General features: G+C 38.7%; 1 protein-coding gene across 4 annotated transcripts in view; it reads left to right on the top strand.

Moving 5' to 3' along the window:
• The window catches only part of LOC139105155 (adenylate cyclase type 6), a 79,021-nt gene that overhangs the window by 43,138 nt on the left and 20,400 nt on the right, over nt 1–15,483 (top strand). The window lies entirely within an intron of this gene.

The following is a 15,483-nucleotide window of genomic DNA, read 5'->3' as shown; positions in this document are numbered from 1 at the left end:
CGTTTGAATAATATTAAAATATCACACTTTTGGGTCGACGGAGATTATTAGTTAATGCATTCTTCGGTGACTGCGGTTAACAGCAATTAAACGTTATAGACACGCGCTAAACGTAATTCCTTCTGGGGCAAACGAGGAAACTTTCCTCGATCTACTCGCGAACTGGAAAGTTCGCGGTACTGCGACGGTCCGCTAACGTATTCTCGTTAACGTCCTTATCACGTGTCCGAGTGTACGCGCGATAGGCTCGATGAACTTGTTACCCTGACTCAGTAATCCGCAAGAGCGAAACTCGACAACAGTTCTCAAAGGTCCTTTGAACTATCAACCGCGCGCCGGAGATGCAACATTCGATGTAAGACGCCCGCTACTGGGCGCTAATGGACAGATATCACGTTCTAGGTTTACTGATTGCATCGACTATTTCGCTTTTGGAATTTCGACTCTCGATGAATCACATCCTCGACAGTTTGGTTCTGATAATTGTCTCTTAGATAATTAACGTCTCTACTAAAAATCTACTTCTAGTCTGACCTATATCAAACGCTTTATCTTAAAGTTATGCGCGTCTTTTAAGTAGTGACTCTATGTCTAAAACTTTTTTTTTTTTTTAATATAATTAACTGTATTCCGCTGTACGCAAGCCAGTGATTTATATGAACGTAAAACGCGCTTTATGTTCGTGCATCGTTTATTATGACGTTGCCTCTCGCAATATTCCACCCTCTAAGTTTTTATCTGAACCATTCGAATACAACAACCGTCACCTATCGAGATATTATTTTTTTTATATCGCATAAAAACATTAATAACAGTCGCACGCGTGCGTATTCTAGATAAATCTGTAGAAGTTTATGACGCAGCATGGTTTTCCGCGATAACATATCTTCTTACTATTGCGCGAGATGTTACTGCAACGGCTATATCGATCACTTTACGAACGCGAGTTATCAATGCAATATTTATATTTTTTTTTTCCCTCTTTTATGAAGACAGAGAGGATTACATAGTACTTGACAAACTTTAAACACAGGTACGCGGACAATCTCGTTCGCCTCGCGATGTTTCCTCACGATAATTAGGGCTTAATTAACTCGGGAACAACACAAAGTTTCTTAATTTTTATCTCTACTTTTTGAAATACAATTTACCGTCCTGTGAATATTTCCCTATTGGATTTAATTGGGTCACAAACTATCGGTAACTATTTCTTTAGTCACATCGGATATGAATACAATACAAAAGGATTCTCTCGTTAAGGAACTTACTTATGTTCCTTTACTAAGTTCCTACTAAAACTTCCCTGCGAGAAAAAATTCCATATTTATACTTTATACGTTTTTACTTGGGAATATATGTTAGATCCGAAATAGCAATTTACACATCGATATGAGCTAAAACCCATTACCCGATGCACTCGCGTCGATAATTATCCTATTTGTATATCGCAATTTTCTGTACGAATCCACGGATTTATCCAATCGATAGTCATTTCGCTAATCCGGGCAGGCGCGCGCTCGCGAAATTTCCGTCGGATACTTTAACAATTTGCAAAACAATTTTCACGAGCAGCTTGAACAACAAACCGAAGTACGAACGCCTCGTCGAATACGTATTAGTTTTTTTTCCCCTCCCTTATTTTTTCTATGTATTTATCGTTACGAATGGGAGAAGTGCCACTTGAAAACGTGTTTATTCGTGCAATCCAGCGCATATTGAATTTTGATGCGTTCGTTGTAACAGCAATACTTTTTTTCTTCTTTTTTTAATAAATAACGCGAGAGAAAAATTGAAATAAGAATTTACGCTACGTGGATGAAAAATAAAGAGGAACCTTTAAAAAAAGAAAAAAAAAGAAAAAAAAATAGATCTCATTCAACAGTGTAAATTATGAATACTTTATTAAATAAAAATGCTGTTAGCCGCCCTATACACGAACATTTCTTTCCACGTATTTGTTCTTGTTATCCATCAAATCGCGAAAAAAAAAGGGGGATTTTCCCTTGACGTTACATCACATGCGTCGTTAGGTATAACACGAATTCGACGTCGTGTCCTTTTTCGAGAACAGAAAATCTACCTGGAATGTCCCCTGGTGGGCGCAGACAGGTGGATTCTCGTAAATAACGGCTTTATTTTCTCACTCCCGTGGTGAAGGTTTTGCAAGCCGAGGAATATTTTTTTATTCAACGGCGTTATATGAGATTTTCATATTGATGAGTGCACGCGGTGAATTACATCGATGACAAACTTTCTTCCATGATTTACGAACATTTTATTAAGTTGCGCTGATCGCGGTGAAATCGGCAAACACGGAGAATATTCCGAAAATAAGGGACTTGTAGCGATGGGGGTGAGCAAGGGGTGGCGTGGGTGCGCTATACATTATTTATACGGGCTGTATTGTCGTCGAGGAATAATCACGGAACCGCGAAGAAGCGTGAGCACCCGTTATCAGCGAATTTCCAACCGCGATGCGGTGGTGTAACGGTATTTCCATTTTCGCGAAGGGCATTAATAACGCTTACCGACGCACGTTTGTAGACGGCGAGATTGCGAAAGCGGAGTAAATAAAATTGATCGCTTGTAGGAAACCGACGAGGGAGCGTGTAAAAAATTTCGATCTCGCAAACGCGCCACTTCTTTTCACGTAATCACGATGAAAGCAGCGACATTTCGCGCGGTTTCGTCCCGCGTCTGTTCGCCGGGACCGTTCGGCACCAGGGATCACGTTGAAAGTGTTTCTTTGTGGCGCGAGAAATCGGTTCTCTCGTAAGCCGGCGTGCGAGAGAAACGTTGCACCCGCCTAATCGACCGGAAATGTGAAAAGAGAATTGCGACAATTCGCGATATTGCGCAGCTGCCGTTTATTTGCGGAGGCGCGGAGGAGAGCGAGACCGGCGGGGAAGACAGCGGAAGTAGAACTTGGTACATAGATAACGACAAACTCTGCTATTTTGTCTTGTCGGCATGAATATTTGAAGGCAAGCAAAGCGAGAGAGAGATAGAGAGAAAAAAAAGAGCAAAAGACGGGGAGCGAATCAACGATGGAGCTTTTCCCCGCGGCAGCTGCAAGTTGCCTTGGCGATTTTGCAGAATTATGGAAAATCTTAAAATATAAAAGAAGGAAGCGGCACGTCTTACAAACAGGATTCATTAATTGTTTATTAAATATTTCGGACTTCTTTTTTTACGATACAATAAAATTATTCAAACGTTTATTAATACAATAGCACATAAAGATTCAATTTGCATAATTAGAGAGAACATTTGTAAGATAGCTTATTATGATTTTTATTAACGAGATATTCTGTTCTTAATTAGTAAAGTAACAGATAATAATTTTTATTTATTTCATTTAGTTTATTCTGTTTATCGAGGAAAAACTCGAGAAAATTAGGATCATTTTTCGTAATTGTGCCTGCGAGACTGCTCGTCTATTCATGCCCGACGTGCATGTTAAAATATTGTGTTTGATGGACAGAATAATATATATATATTATATAATATACGTGCCGCGGAGACGGTACTGCATCTTTTGATAAGACGCGCGTATGCCAAAAGTTACTTATGAATACTTTGGCGTTGAAGATTCTTTACCTTGGCAGGAAGATTTATTCCAATAGTCTATCCAAAACTAATCTATTTAATATTAAATACCGAAAGCGGAAAAGTTTCGCTGAAGGGGTTACACTCAAATAAAATTTTCATCAAAACGATGCCGGTGTATCTCCCGTGAAGCGTACGTGTTGTATTTATAAATATTTGCGTAACAAGTTTTAAAATGTTTCGCGAAAGAAAATTAAATATCGAGCAAATGTAATGAAATAAGAAAATACCGAGGACCAGATATCTAGACAAAATTAATTATGTTAGGTTGCTGATTATAATTTAATTAATTGCTCGGCCATGTGCACGTGTGCAAATGTATTCAAATTGGCTGAACTTTCGTCCGTTCGTTCTTTTTCCCTCCCGCGATCAACGCAATCCTGTGTTTAATTTCCGACAGTTTCGGTAATTGCGCGAAATGTGCGGTGATTTTCCGTGAAAAAACGGATATTAACGTGGAGCGCGAACAAGGCTACAATTTTAATCGGAGCTGGAGAGTACATCGCAAAAAAAAAAAAAATTCGATACGAAGAATTCGCGTCGACGTTCCGCGCCGACGAAAACAAATTGAACGGCTAGTTCAAATCGGAATAGCGTGGCGCTATGCCGGAGGAAAAAAAACGATAAAAAGATCGTCGTGAAATAAAAATTACAAAGCCCTGGCACGGAAAATAAAAGAAAGGAAGAAAAAAGCAAATAATCCCTAAATAAAAAACAATGCACTCGGTACGATAAATCGTTTAACGAACGATCTCTTGATTTAAGCCCCGTATTTTTCCGTTTCGCAAATTAAACGCGAGTTTTCTACAACATCTCATTTTATGCGATTCGCTCGATTCCCACCGTTGTTGCATTAACGGACTTCAAATTAACCAGCGTTACGTCGTTTTAATTAAGATGAAAAGATTACGACGAAATATTATACTGGATAAAACTCTTTGGCGTGCGAAGTGGAAATTTTTACCTTTTCGTGCGCGCCGAATCAGAATGTTTTCGCGTGATTGCCGCGGAACCGAATCTCTCCGCGAACGGCGATGACGTACTCGATCAATCACACTCGATCTTCGATATCGGATCTACAAAGTCACGAGAACGACCTAGATACATCAAATCATCGCGAGCGATTATGTAGGCACTTGCACAGTCACGTCATAAAAAATACTAAAACAAATATTCGTGGATCACGTCATTTCAGAACAAACGCAGTTAGCTGAGGCTTGCAACGTTGATCGATTTAATTTGAAAAATCCACGTATTAAAGTTTCTCCCTCTACCATCTTCTCCCTCATTTTATTACCGAGATTAAGAAATTACATGAATCCGTCGATACCTGCAGGCGACTAACGGCATCGTTTTTCACGCCTTGTCTACTTACAATTAGAGACCAATAAGCGAGCGATTCAAAGACTATCAAGCGCGAAGGATAACGAAGATAGTTCGCGATGAAACGGAGAGGCAATCCGTTGTCGACCCTTATCTCGGCTTGCCCGGCCGACAATCTTTTCCACTCGAAAAGTGTAACGCGACCTTGTCGCCGCGGACAGCCTCACGTCCCTCTCTCGTAAACACGGAGACTGAGGATCATTCCGAAGGGTCGACCCGTGTGTATCTTAATAGCCGCGGTAACTATCGATTTTGTTACTAAAATAATTCGGCCCGAATATAGCCTGCGGTGTAAACTAACCGCGCCGTGACGTAAATAGCTACTTCTCCGATGTCATTTTCGAATAAAGATAAACAGCCGGTGATAGATAGCGAACCGGCGGGTCCGAGAACGGCGAGCCGTGCCAGTCGAGACATTGTACCGAGTTAAATGAAATGGAATAATGGAAAGTCCGACTCGGCGGCTTGAAGAGGCGCCTACCAGCGGTTGAGATAACGACGGGATGATAACGACGAGATGGAAACGACGGTAACGCGGCGATAGCGAACTAGATATTCCCTTCGGCATTCTAAAATGCACTTTATCAAAGGCAAATGGAAGCTGTCTAATAAAAAGATCTCGTTCTCCATCAAGAAATCTAAATAAACCCACGTTGTACCTGAGAACGCAATCAATTTCGTTCGAGAGAATTATTTCGCGAGCATTAAATTTAATCTTCGGGACAATTAATTAATTCGATAGAATAAAATTGCATTATAAGGAGCGTGTACGCCAGGCGTGATCTTTAGGATTATTACTGAATTTCTCGGGACCGGCGTTTATGCGGTTCGTTCTATTTACGTTTTCCGGGACTTTAATTTATCTCGGCAGCGTGCAATCATAATAACATTTACGCAAACGTACCTATTTTGGTTTCGGTGTATCGTCAAGATGCGCATTTCCGAGGGGCCTACATACGCAGAGAAGAAAATTAACTAGGTATTTCGAATGGATTTGCCAACGCGCAGTGTCTGTTACGTGTCAAACGCACGAACGCTAGTTTGGGACAACTTTTAAAAAATTTTGTTCTCTTTTCTTTTTTTTTTTTTTTAAGGACGTTTCTTTCAAACCATTTTTCACGATAATATGCAAGAGAGCTTTATTTTACGACAAGATTGGGTTACACGCAAACGGTTATACGTCTTGTACGAGCGGCACAAAGTGCAGCGTGATGTTATCACATCGACGAGATGTGCACGCGCGCGTGTATGTGTATTTAGGATGAGAAAAGTAGCAAAAGCTTTGTCGACACTGTCGTGGCTGCGTCAGTGATTTCGCCAGGTAACACGCAAAGACGCTCTCTTCCAGTGAAATGAAAGGGACGGGCAGAGAGGCGGTTAATAGAAAGGAGCGAAAGTTCCGGCGAGAATCTTGGCCCGACGCGTTTTCATCCCGCGAGATTACCGTCGACTCTCGTAGAATCGTCCGGGAGAATAAAAAAAAAAAAGTTACGCGAAATCAATTCTGCCATCGCTCGTGGAAAATTGGTATTAGAGCATTTTCTCGAGCCTTCTTGAGAACGCTGTATTGTAACGCTTAATCAATCACATTCCCGGGTATTATTCATTTATTCTATCATCCTATATAAAATTCAATAAAGCTTTTATTATATCAGAACTATGTGCACGCTTCGCGTGCGCTATTTTTCGAAAGGTCCTGCTTTTTCGCGCGCGTCATTATAATTGAGTAATCTATTATAGAATCGACGATGTATTATCGGTTCAAGAGACCCGATTATAACTACGAAAAAAAAGTCATGCGACTTACCAATCTGTAATCTGAGCCCCAGCGGAGTTGAAAGATTCTGCCGGTGACTGTAACATAAAAAAGAAATTATTAATATAAACATATCGGTTAATTAATGAGATTAATAAAAAAAAGACCTTTTTTTTTAATTTATACTTACTTAAAAGTTGCTCCGCCGATGCAGGATGCCTATCCGAGGCCTGCTCCTCCTCTCAGATGGGACGTGTCGAGTCATCCTTCCGCGCACAAGTCACTCGCGAACACCCCGACCGTGATTTTATAACCGCGAAAATTATTGATCACTTCGCGCGTTTCTGTTCGGCACTCGCGTTTAGAAAAATGTCAAAAAATTCCGACCGAATACTTAACGAACTCCGGGAACGACCGACGAACCGGCCGCGGTTCGTATAATTAATTATATCGGCGGTAACGACACTTCCGTTGACAGCAGTGGATGCAGCTGCGTCGATCTGTAACAAAAAAAAAATATATAATTTAGTAAACGGTATAATAGAATCGATTAACAGCTAATTCAGACGTCACACCAAGATATATTTTTTACAGATAGGATTTAGTAATTTATTTTTTTCACGTTTTAATAAATAAAAAAAATATATAGCCACATTTTTTCGTGGAACTTTGCAGATACTAATGGTCACTTAACGTGCATTCTGTCTTTTCCAGCGACTCGTCATTCTAAAAGGAATGAGAATGCGCAAATATTTCGAGAGTAATAAATTTTCCGTTACAAAGAGATAAATTAAGTTTACTATGAAAACTGATTATGTAAATTAGACGGCAATTACGCCACGTGCATACTTGCGCGCGAAATAACACATCTCCGGGACAACGTATTTGTTCACGCGTACGCGGAATAATGCAGATGAAATAATGTATTACTGGAAACACGTGCTATGAGCGAACGTGGATGCGCAAACACGAACGCTCGAATGAAAGCGAATGTACAAAGGACCGGGGAAAAAAAAACTTCGCGAAAAAGTTGTCTTTTTACGAGAACATTCACTCGATCGTTTACGCGTTGGCTTGCGTTTACTATTTCAAACTTGAAAGAGCATAATATGCGTCCACAGCACAGAAATATCTTTCGACGTGGCAAATAAAATGTCGATTAATAATCCTGCGAGATACTTGCAAAAAAAAGTAAAACAAAATAAAATAATAATAAAATTTTAATAAAAAAATTCCAAGTGTTGAATGAAAACAAATGCATGTTAATTTCTCGCAAAAGAGCGAAAGGCGACTCACAAACACTGGTCGAGTTTTCATCTACATTTTTTAATCGTATAACTCTTTGTTCAGTCCCGAAACCACAAGAAAGACAAAGAGTGAATTATTACAGCAAACGCGATGTTAATCATTTTTTCTTGCAAAGCGAGAGGGAATGTATTCTCGTCTCGATTGTTATATATTTTGACTCAAGCAAAAATTTACACACTTATTAAATTGACGCATTTATTATTTTACTTATTTGTATTATTTGAGAATAATGTTCTCAGTTTCATGCTACGTTTTCTTGTGCACGTAGCCGTTTCTTTGCGTCCGCAAAACGCATATCAAAGGGTAACTCTCAAACCTCGAACAGTATTTTGCGAGTTTGCGTTTTTACACAAATATTTTTAGTGCCCGCTACCTCTGCTTTTCCGTTAAAAGAACGTGCACAAACGTGGACTTTTATAATGACTACGTTCGTGGTCCGTGCACATTTAATTAGAATACGAGTTACACGGAACTTCGACGTAAATCTCAGTGATATGTCGCAGAACTTTCACGATGTCGATACGATCCTTGATTTATATTTTCCATGAAATCGAAGAAGAGAGAAGGAGAGAGAGAGAGAAAAAGAAAGAGAGAGAGAGAAAGAGAGAGAAAAAGAGAGAGAGAGAGACCTACGAAAGTTAAAATAAACAGGAAGTTTTATTATAAAACATGAGTTCCGGTTAATGAAAAATAAATTGCCGGAGGCGAAATTGACTCTCTACTCTACAAAATGCTTTTTTATTTATACGCTTTTAATGCACGCGTTGATGTTCTCTCTTTCCACCAACAAAATCAGGATAATTATTTTATTACGTATTTTATTATAAACAACCGATTGTAGCTAACTCGCAACGTCGGTAAAAATAAATACACGTTTCTGTTTTATTCTAAATTATACGTATGCGAATAAATTCGTAGATACTTGCGAATGTCAATAATTTTGTGGAAGTGATTGTAACTAAAACATCTTTTAATCAAAATACATATTTTTATATCATTTTGAATTGTGCTAGAACAAATCATGCGACTTACCAGTCTGCACGAATTTCAGCGGAGGTGCACTATAGAATCGCGGAAATACGTGTATCGTCGTTCCGCAAGGGCAATTACGAAAGAAGCGCATTATTTAACGTCTCCGGAGGAGCATTTGCAAACTTCGTGCTCGACACGTGGATGAAGTGTCTCGGCGTTCTACTAATAGCGCAGAAATGTATTCCACGTTGCGTTAATTGGTACGAGTGTTGTAGCGAAAGTTACGAACGTAACAAAGAGAATCCCGTCGCGCGGCTTCATCTGCTTAGAAATTAATCGCGGTTCATCGCCGAGTTCGCTGTGACATTATATTCGGTCAGGTCACAATCAGCGCGCCATTTTTACCCGCCGTTAAATTGGCGTGCGCTAATAAAAATCAAATCCCGGTCGAAGGTTCGCGTACCCGCCAGCGATTTCTTGTGAACGGCAAAGTTTATCTTCTTGCAAAAGAGGCGGTTGATTAGCAACTTTTAATGAGATGATGCGTCAGATAAGAGGCTTTAGTAAGGTTCGCTCGTAGTTTACTTGATTCGATTTGCGCCAAGTTTATTGTGGCGGCAAGGTACTATAACATTTTAGTTGGCTCTCCGTCGTAGTTACGTTTGTGTCGAGTGACAAAGTAAAACTGTCACGATTAATAAGGTAGACAAGAGCACGATGGAATTGATAAGGATGCAATTTGGAGTTTATTAAGAGTAAGATTACCAATTAGAAATAAAGAAACGTTAGAGGCTACCTAGACCGAACAAAGATCAAGTTTCGATAAGAGGTGATTTGTAACGTCCAAGATTCTGTCCAATGCAGGTACTCCTTTAATTACACAATACTGTAACGAGAAGCCCGCCCTATAGTCCGCTATCAAGTTCCCTCGTAAAATCTGGCCGCTAATTTCAAGGAAACAATAGCAAAAGATAGAAACCGGGCGAGACAAAACGGTCAGTCGGCATCGAGGTTAAGGCGGTCTTTTTGAGAAAGATTTACGGCGTGAAATTATTTTCTAACAACGTCAAAGCACGAAATTGCCTTTATTGGTTAAAATAATTCAGCGTATAAAAGAAGGAACAATTTTGATTTTACGATTGCTTAATTTTGTTATATATTATATTCGAGACTGAACGGAAATAAAATAATAAAATATAAATTTTAGTAAATGATATATTTGCGATTAATCAATTGGCGATGTATGTTAAATTTTAATAAAAAAAAAAAAAAAAAAACTTACAAGAACCCCGGTTGCATCACGTGCTAGTAGATTTTCTCATGTAATATCTTGATAGTGAAACAGTTGTTTACTCTTTGCCGAGGGATAATCCTAACGAACCACATTATGAGCAACGACGAGCACGTATATTCATTTCAGGAGCGAAACGTGAGCCGTGCTCGAGTATACTTTCGCGGCGATCACGTGCATGGAAGTCGAATCGATCGACATCGCAGGGCCGATCTCGCGAGGCCGGAAACGGAAATTGTATAGGCGCTTGGTTCTGCAAGAACGCGAAGACGGGAAAGAAAAAAAGCGAATCGATATCTCCCTCACGCTCGGAAACACTCTTTGGCTCTCGTGTCTCAAGTCGACCCCCTGTTTACGTGGTTGCGAGGATGGCAATGCCAATTCCGACGGTGATAACAATGACGATGCTTTAATGACGCGGACAGAAAACTCAGCGAGGTCGATTATTGTTCTCAGGCGAAATACAGCGAAAAATAGGTGGAACTTAATTGCGCGCGACTTATCATTTTTCACCTGGAAGCTTAAGTTTTTTGAAAAAAAAAAAGAAAAAAAAGAGAGCTCTTTACGCCAACTATATGTATACTTTCAGCGACGACCACGGAACATTTGTGCCAAGCTTCACTGTCCGAAAACCCTCATTTATTTTTATCCGCGTGCGAACATGACGTCACAACGGCAAGTATGCAAAATGTAACTTGTACAAACGGAGATTTTTGCTTAACTAAAACGTTAGTTGTATTAATCTTAATTCCACATAATTTTTTTTTGGTTATTAAATAGATAAAAAAAATTAGCAAATGCGATAGAAAAACCCGACAACAGAGAACCACCTAATAATCTTCTCATTTTAAAATATGTGATCTGGTTGTATCAAAATTCCATAAATTCTTTTATTTCCGGCATGCGCGATGCGATGAATGATACATTGAAGTTGCAAATGCATTGCGAAAAGCGTCAATATACGGTGACGTGAAAGAGACGCGATTTTTCGTCTCGAAAGCTACGTTTTATCGACATATATCGACTACGCTGGCATGAAGACGGCAACATGTCTGCCTGCATCAGATTCATCGATAACTCTGATGGATCACTCGCCGTAAAAATGTCTGCGTCGGAAACGTGTTCCGTTACGAGACAAACATTCAATGAAAGTAATAAAAAATTTAAGCTCTATATAAAGTTTGCATATTATACGAAAGTAACAATGTTATAAAAAAAAATTCTAATAAATTTTTAATTTAAACATTAATTTTAATTTTAATTTTAATTTTAATAATGGTGATATAAAAGAGATTGATTTTGAAGTTATACATTTGTTATGAGATGACAAATGCACCGCTGTTGTAATTAATTGTCATGTATGTCATGTTATTTAATTTTGCAAATTTTTTTAACGCAGGCCTTACAAAAAAAAACTCCCGATTACATGCGCTAGAAATAGATGATTGTAAAAAATTTAAACGTACTGTTGTGAGTAAATAAAAATTTCCGCTCTGCGCGTTCTATCGTTTTGCAACAAAAATAAGTCAATACAGTCTAAATATTTAAATCAAATGTGCATGTAAAAGTACACGTTTTCGTTAAATTAATGCACTGCATAAAAATTGAAATTAATGTTTTTTTCTTTGTATAGAAAAAAATTATAATTGCTGAGTTTTACAAATTAAATAAAAATATTATAATATTAATTTTTTTTTTAAATTGCGTTTTATAATTTAAAAAGAAAAATATATATTTCTCTCCAGAAAGAAATAGAATGCCATGAAAATAGAATCGGAGCATAATAAGAGCGAATTCAGTAGTAAAGGTGCGAATATACGCCGTCAAGAGGTACGCTCAGGTTTGAGTAGTAGAAATCTGAATACGAAGTGACAGGTCGCATCAGTTTGTGCGTTTTTTTATTTATCTCTCGTGAGTTCGCGTTTGACTTTTCGGCCGATAGCGAAAAAATTCTCAAGAGAAGTTTCTTGTTGAATATATTCAAATATCTTTCAACTATCAATTAGAAAGTCAGATCGAACGATTTTTTTGCATTAAAGAAATTTAATAGAGATTTTTCTCAGGCACTTTTTCTCTTTTTCTCTCCGACAATTCTTTCTATACAATTTTTTTTTCTTTTTATTTATAACTGTTACAATTATTTTTACCTTAATTTATTTTATAAACATAGAACTGTACATTTACGTTTAAAAATCGTTGATTTTTACAATACACCTGTTATATATTAATAAAAAAATTCTTGTTGTAAATATCAAAAGTAACAAATAAATGAAAAGCTGTAAATTCATAACGATGGTGAAGTCCGAGAAGCAGAGAAAGAGATCAAGACCTATCGTGCGGCGAGCGCAAATCAGAAAATTCAATTGGCGTTTGAAGTCAAGAGGTTTTCGTCGCTCGGGCAGAAACGGGAAATATGATTGAGCGAGAGTGCTCTATGGAAACTGTAAAGGAAGTTTCATATATTCGACCGGAAAAATATTGTTTCTTTCTTCGCCTGATTCACTTACGAATTCCATCCAGCTCGTAATTAAATACAATCCGTCGCAATCAGAGAAAAAAAGGAGCCCAGTAATTTCGTTGTGAATTTTGTGCGAACGTAATTCAAGCTATTCTTATACGCGAGATGCATCAACAAATGGACCATTATATTTATTCGCAATCGACAATATCGCATGTACCTTTTCTATACTCGATTTCATCGAATAATATGCGATTCCCTTACAAGGACTATTATACGAGCTTTGAAAGCATTCTTGATGCAGTTTGCAGAGTAACCAGCTGATTATGAACCGTGAAAAGAATTTCTTTAGCTCGGTGTGCTTTTTAAATTCTACGAAACTCGATCCCCATTACAGCGAGCAAATCAACCGAGACGACGTTTCATTGCACTATTGCGACCTTGTACTTTTGTTAGCCATATACGCGAAGTCGGCCGTGCATGCTGTTTCGACGTGCAATATTCAGGGGAGTCTTGTAGAATTCTCCCCATAAATTCTCAACGATCCGATATAACGCAGGAGAACCGCGAGGTCTCCCGAGAGGCCGATGTAACTCTCTAAATAATTAAATTCCGGACCGCACTTCCGTACATACTCGACTTGACGGGATTCTAATTGACGGGCAAAGCATCGCCTATTTCGACCGAAAGTTAGTAATTCCCCCTTCCTTCCTCTCTCCTCTCTTTCCCTAAATTACAGTTTTACATGATGACATTACATTCGAATACGAATTGTGCCAGTAAAAATATCATTTAAAATTTATACCGCAATATTTTGAATTACAGAAAATTAAATGTATAAAAAAATTTAATCCTTATATATCCCCATAAAAATATAAAAAAACGTCTCCCGGGTCGTTCACGTAAAAGCATTTTCATTCTTCATTACATTACATTAATTTTAAATTTTGTTCGCTCTCCTAAAATATTATATTTATTAATATTTTCTTTTACATAAGAAAACTCCAAGAAATCGTGTAGAAAAATATTGCCGCAAAGCTCAACGGGATACCGCCGAAAAATGTGGCTCCTAAAAAGATGCGATTTGAGAGGTCCGAGGTGGCGATCCTACAGGTGGTTGCGAATAAATCTACCCAAGATTACAAATAAGATTATGTGGCCATCTGAAGCAATTCCAACCAAGAGCCGATAATCCCTTGAAAAGATTTACGTAGGACAAGAGATCGGCCGATCCTTCGCAGATAGTTGGCATAACCTTCTTGTCAAGGTAGATCAAAGAGCCGCGTACCGTACAACCCACCCAATGTACAAAGTGTCCCGATAATAACCCATTAGAACTTAAGTTTCATTAGGCAGGGAGACCATACACGGCGTAAGGGAGCGCGCGATTGTGCGACCTGCAACAACCTCTTCGAAATTCCGCAAACTCAACGAGCAATCCCTTTGACAGAACGCAGCCTTTGCTCCGACACTTTCCTATTTCGCGTAAGGACGTACGAGGAATTTTGTCGCGGCGCTGTTTCGGTATATCGTAGTACGATTTTTCGGTAACCGCATAATCATTGATGAGAGAAGCCGCGCGCCGTGCAATTACTTCGATTAAAGAAAAAATTAAGATTTAGATAAAAATTTATTCGCGGATATGCTTATAAAACGTTACGACGTCAGGTTTGTCTAAGTAATAGAATGTTAAGAACTTTTTTCAATATTAACTGATAAACGAGTTTCGTTAACAGTGGCAACCGGAAACCAGTTCTCGCGCCGTCGTGGGGTTTCTTACGATTCCTTCTAAACATGACCATCGATTTTCGTCGCTGCAAAGCCACCGCCCCCTTAAATACTCGCCTCATCATCACGGCGTGAAAAAGAAAGTGAGGGTCGACGCTAATCCTCTCCCATTTCACATTGTGCTTATTGGATCGTGTAACGAGAACGCGTTAGGGCTCGGGGTCTAAAAATAAGGGCGATGTCAATCGGTGGGTGAACCTCCCCCCCTCCCGCAAAAATTATTTATCGCGAGTGAAACGCTCGTTCACCGTTTTCTACTTCGACTTCCTGTGCGTACTTTAACGATGACAAATCAATTTTGCGCGACGCTTTAAATATAAATTGCCGGATAAAGAAGGGAATAAAGAGAAAAGAAATGTAGTTACAATAAAACTGAATAATTGAATAATTTTAAAAAATAATATTTGTTATTATAAATACAATCTCTTACTGCTATCCAAGTTTATTTCTCTCTTAATCTCTTCTTTTCCGTAATACTTTAATGCAGAATTTGCAAAAACTAAAATAAAAAATAAGCCTGCAAAATACCTAAATTCTCAGTACAAGCATAGTAACGATTATAATTTATATGGTTAAACAAAAAGTTTGTCAGATTAATAAAAGCCGCTTTGTCTTTATCCTCTCGCACTTTCAAAACACGCACAAAATCACGGCCGTGCGAAACCGTTGCTCTCGTTCTTTTCGCGCGAAATGCGCAATTTTCGTAAATTGAATTCTACATCTACATCGATTTGTAAGAATGAATTTATCTCGTGGTTACTCGGTTTCATTTGTTAAGCAATTCACGGCGCGTCTGGCAAAGTCTGTAAACGTCACGAGTACACGATACGACTTGCCGAGTGTGTGCACACTGCACGTGCGGTGCATCCACGAGAGAATTCGCCACCGATAGAGTAGACTGAATTGCAAGTAACGCCG

Source organism: Cardiocondyla obscurior, linkage group LG08 (assembly GCF_019399895.1).
Source record: "Cardiocondyla obscurior isolate alpha-2009 linkage group LG08, Cobs3.1, whole genome shotgun sequence".
In the NCBI taxonomy this organism is placed as follows: domain Eukaryota; kingdom Metazoa; phylum Arthropoda; class Insecta; order Hymenoptera; family Formicidae; genus Cardiocondyla; species Cardiocondyla obscurior.
Note: the sequence above shows the minus strand (reverse complement) of the source record. Positions and strands in the feature narration are given on the sequence as shown.